Source organism: Thunnus thynnus, chromosome 18 (genome assembly GCF_963924715.1).
Source record: "Thunnus thynnus chromosome 18, fThuThy2.1, whole genome shotgun sequence".
In the NCBI taxonomy this organism is placed as follows: domain Eukaryota; kingdom Metazoa; phylum Chordata; class Actinopteri; order Scombriformes; family Scombridae; genus Thunnus; species Thunnus thynnus.
This window is the reverse complement of record NC_089534.1, coordinates 13,585,205-13,590,302: the sequence shown is the minus strand read 5'-3', so window position 1 is coordinate 13,590,302 and position 5,098 is coordinate 13,585,205. Positions and strand designations below refer to the sequence as shown.

At 38.8% G+C, this 5,098-nt stretch overlaps 1 long non-coding RNA gene across 1 annotated transcript; it reads right to left on the bottom strand.

The window, feature by feature from the left end:
* On the bottom strand, positions 1-4,511 carry LOC137169144 (uncharacterized). Its single transcript, XR_010924406.1, has 6 exons — positions 3,648-4,511; positions 3,371-3,534; positions 824-872; positions 695-745; positions 504-603; positions 1-105 (listed from the first exon to the last, which is right to left on the bottom strand). It is a non-coding gene; the product is annotated as an uncharacterized lncRNA (long non-coding RNA).
* Between the last annotated feature and the right edge of the window lie 587 nt (positions 4,512-5,098).

The following is a 5,098-nucleotide window of genomic DNA, read 5'->3' as shown; positions in this document are numbered from 1 at the left end:
TTGAAGTTATAGAAATCAAATGAAGCCTCCAGGACAACATACCAGGAGTACTGCAAATATAGCAAAGTTGTGTTGGTTGGTTTGTGTGCATCTGAAGTCAGCAAGCTGAATGAAAAGAAGAGGAGAGAATCCTCTATTGCAACAGTATGACTCTATTACGATAACAAAAATTGCTTTAGGTGGAACTGAAGACAAGGGAAACAACTGAAGCTGCGTCAGAGTGCTGACATTGTGCTGCTGTCATTTGGGCCTTGTTCCATTTACACATGAGCCCAATGCCAGTAAAGTAAAGGAAAAGACTGCACATGTGAAAAGGGCTGCAAACTAGGGATGTGCAGAGGGCCCAGTATTTGTATTTGTATCTATATTTGTTGAGGCAGCAAAATAATTTGTATTTGTATTCGAAACAAAGTGGAAAGGCTTTAAAATCCTGTTTTCGTTTTTATTATGCTTTTAATTTTAGAAAATTAAAGTGTTACAGTAAGTGTTCATTAATAAACTACCTTATGAAGGGGGTCATCACACTGGGTCTCGAACTGGAGATCATAGACGACTGCGCTGACTACTGAGCTAAAACTTCACTCATCACTGTTAATGGACATTCTATAAGAGAGCATGAATTAAAAATCTATTAATTCTTTTATTTCTTCATTTTAATTTTTAATTTTTTCCTTCTGGAAAACGTTTCACTCACCATTATCATGAAGATTCCACAGTCAATGCCAAAATGTTGTTTGGGGAGCCCCTGTTTAAAAAGATGAAAAAATAAAAAGTTTAATGAAAAGCAAATAGCAGATAAATGTTCTTTGCAAATTATTTTTACCTTAATATCTGAGCCTGCTAATTCTGTCCACGGTTCCACAACAACAGACCTGATAAAAACAAAAATAACATATAGAAAAACTCAAACACATACAACAATTCTTTTGAGGAACACAAAGTTTTTTGAGCTGCAGAACATGCCTTAGGCAGAAACCTGAGGCATGTTCTAACCTAATCTAACCTTAGAAACCTTAATGTGTTTCAATAAGTTTCATGTCTAAAGCCTTGTCTCATGTCTGAATGTTGGGAATCCAGGAACAGAACCTCTCTCTTAAGTGGCTTCATAACCTACAGGGAAAATAGTCTTAATTCTACTCTATTGCATGTTGTAAATTCTCACATTGTATCACAAAATGTGATGCAACAGTAATAGCATTGTAAGGCATTTCAAGAATAAAACATGAACCTCTGAAATACTGCAAACAAAGTTGGAAAGAAGTTTCATGACGCACAGGATTAAAGAGCTCAGGTAAGCCGATGTCTACCGTATAACAAGCAGAATGCTGAGTTCCAACTGATCAGTCTGAAGTGTATGGAGGCTGCAGATCAATTAACAATTTATTTATTTATATTTTAAGCCTTATTCTGTTATTTTTGTGCACTTGTTGAGAGAATTTTGTTTCTTGTTGATAAAATCATTGAAGTGTCAGTGGATTGACGTTGCTTCAGAAACAGACGTGGTTCTGAGACATCTATTCTCAGCACAGCAACACCAAAAACTCGCTTTGCACTGCTTCATCTGAATAACCCCCCTCCCTCCCCCATACCCCTCTCCTCCCACCTGTACTCCCACCTGCGCTTGGCACCAAAATACACAGACAGGCAAAACAAAATCAGGAAAGGGTTGGAACGCGTTGGTCGTTATAATCAGTGACTAGAAGCTTCTGTCTCTCTTTCTTGCTCTCTGTCTCTCACCAAAATACCTGTTAGTATCCAAATAACAATCAGCAAGCCAAGTAAATCACAAAAAGCTTCAGCATAATATTTCCATGATCATATTTATAGCCTCGTAGCGCCGCCTATGAATGAAATCACCCATGCTGGTGGACAAGACTACTGGTATGGCGTGTTCATGTCAACTGGTAAATAAACTGGTAGGTAAACTGGTAAATAAGAATCTTGTATTATTTAGAGTGCAACGATATATCCGACTAGGTCAGGGATAGGGAACCATGTAACATGGAGAACCATGAGTTTGCAGGTTTTCACCCCAGTCAAAACTAACATTACAGCAGGTGATTTCACATTGATTAACCACAAAGCAACATTGTCCATCATAAAAGCTAGCATACTATCTATATCTATCTATATATGTGTGTTCGTGTGTAACGTAATGGTAAAACAGAGTAAAAAGCAGCATGGAATTGTGAAAACGATGCATTTTTTGTCAGTTTACAAGTGGTGAAAAAAGTGGCACTCATGGAATGATGTATTTTATGCTGCCCTGTGTCACCAAGGACAGTGTAAAAAGCGGTGTTGTCTTAAGTGATAATGATCTCCGCCCTGTGGTTTTCACAGCCACAAAATTTAAACTGTAACCACCCAATCAGTAAAAGAGAGGGGCAGATCACACTTGACACCCTGGGTGTATGTGATGTGCTATTGTGTGTAACTTTGTTTTTTGTATAATGTGTCCTGTGTGTTTTTTACTTTGTACTGTTTGTTATTGTGCTGTTATATGTTTTATTTATGAGGGACTGCTTTAAAGCTAACTCTGGTACAGTACTTCAAATGTTAACATCTATGTTTAAAACTGTACATTGTCCCAATAAATACAATACTAATCCAGCATCTCCTTTGCTGCAAAACGATTGCACCCATTAGCCCACCTAATCTGTCGTGACATTTGTCACGCTATTTGTTTGGGTAGCCTAAAGAAAAGCCCAAGTTTGCACTTGGGTGTTATTTTATTCCCCTTCCAAATTTACTGGTTAGACAATGTCATACAAGTAAATAAGCACTCTGGTGTTAAACGATGGGTATGAGCAAGGGTAAAACAATGACAAATAAAATTAAAACCTTGTTGGGCTATTATGGCATTGTAGAGTGAGGTGGTGTAATGGTGAAGGCATCGATAGAAATGTTACAAAGCAGGTCATGGGTTTGCCTCCCTGCTCACCACTTATTAGTTGGTGAACATTTTGCTGCAGGTAACTCATTTAAAATTAAAGAGAATTAATGTCCTGTATGGTAGTTGACAGACGGCCCTGTTGCTCAAGGCAGCCTCTAACAAAAATCTGTAGTGGGCTCATGTGTCTCTATGTCTTCAAACCATGGTTATTCCATTGGCTAACAAAATCTCTCAAATCTCTGTTGATCCTTGGCAGATAGATGTAATGGAGAGCCCAGAGGTGCATTTCATCGTCAATAACAATGATGCCCTCGCTCTCCAGATGGAATAAGTCATAATAGACATTCATCAATCCGTGCCAGAGATCACTCCAGAGCCTCTCAATTCTCTGATTGTGGGTACTCCTGCCTCTGAGAGCACTGCCACGATCAAAGCCTCTGTAAATGTTCATCATCAGCCAGACTGTATTGTTCTCACATCCTCTGTCTGTCCTGACCCTGGAGGGTACGCCATGGCGGACCACAGCAGTGATGAAGCTGTCCAATACAGTGCTGCTGCAGTTGTTTTTTGAGGCATGCAGGAAGATCACAAGGAGACTATACCCATCTATAGCCCCATGAATGACTATCGTCCACCTAAAACTGGATAGAAAATATTAAAGGTGGACATTGATATAGCAACAATTGGAAACACATACAGCTGATGTAATATTGATTTCTTTTTTAACTGAAATAAGTGGTGTTGCTGTACCTACCTTATCAGCTTGTGGTTTCCATCAATGTACCACAATGAGTTTGGATCCACCACCTGATAAGACCGTCATTCTGGTCTCTGCAACACTGCTTGAAGTGCAGCTCCAGCATTTATGCGGCACAAGCTTGCTTGCACCCTCTTTCTCTGTACACAAAGTTCACTTGCATGCAGGAATGCTCTGACAGACTCAAGATAGGGCTGGGCAATAAAACAATAACAATAATTATCTTGATGTAATTTTCCTTGATAGAAATATAATATATACAAATGTTCAATATAATTAAACTGAGCGGGAAAGAGAGAAGACATTGAAGGAGCTACGCTGGGTTGGCTTCGCTGAGCCACGCTTCTAATTCACTCAGCTTCGCCTCGATCACGGCAAATGAAGTACATTAATTACATGTACCATTATCACTAAAGGAGGCAGAGGAATAGCTAAACAGGAGACACACCGAGCATGAGAGAGAGGAGAGAAGAGGAGAGTGAGAGGGAGAGAGGGAAGCCATTGCTAACTGCTAAGCTAAAATAGCTAGCAGATCTGAATGGGGTGTAAGCAACTGTGGGATTAGCGAGAAAATCACTAAAAGAAGGAGAGAGCTATGAGTGCTTGAGCAGAACAAGTGTGTGTTTAAATGTACAATGGGTAATTAGCCATTATAATGAACAATATAGCAAAGTTAACTGGGTTGAGAGCATCAAAAACGTTACCAGTAACAAAGAAACACTGGCAACTGGAAATGAGACAATAGGCTTACCGTAGCATGCCTGGTCACAACTTCATCTGGGCAGAGGTGATTTCTTGACGATATGTATTGTGGATGTTTTCATTTGTATAATTTAGTTGGAATTACGTTACCGTGTGTTACTGGACAGGTAACTAACTTTGCAATCTGAGCCATCTTAATTAATTACTTAATTTTTCTATTAAGATATTTTTTTTGTTGAGGAAAAAGGACTGCAAAAGGATTTTAATTAATTTTACTCATGCATATCCTCATGTTGAAAAAAAGTTTCATTATCATTATAATTGTTTTGAATGTTCTACCTCAGATTTGTGAAATCTTCTGAACTGGCAAGATTTGACATTTATCGTGGTAGTTATCGATATTGACTGATATGAAAATTTTATTGTGATAACATTTTTGGCCATATTGCCCAGGATCCACTAGGTTAATGCCAGCCTCAATGTCCTGCACAGATTCATCCAGGGCAGAATCTGTCAGGTCTGTGAAGCACAGGTGAAGTGGATTTGTCTGAAAGGTAAAAAATGTACTCCAGTACAACCATTACCTAACTTAACCCAACAATATTCACACATATTACAAATAGAAGTGTATGTGTGTGTTTACAGGTCAAATCTTACATCACATGCTTACACGATTATAGCACCTCAAACATCGTCTAACTGTACGCACAGACACATGCAGAATATCTGCCATCTGAAGCGCAGTA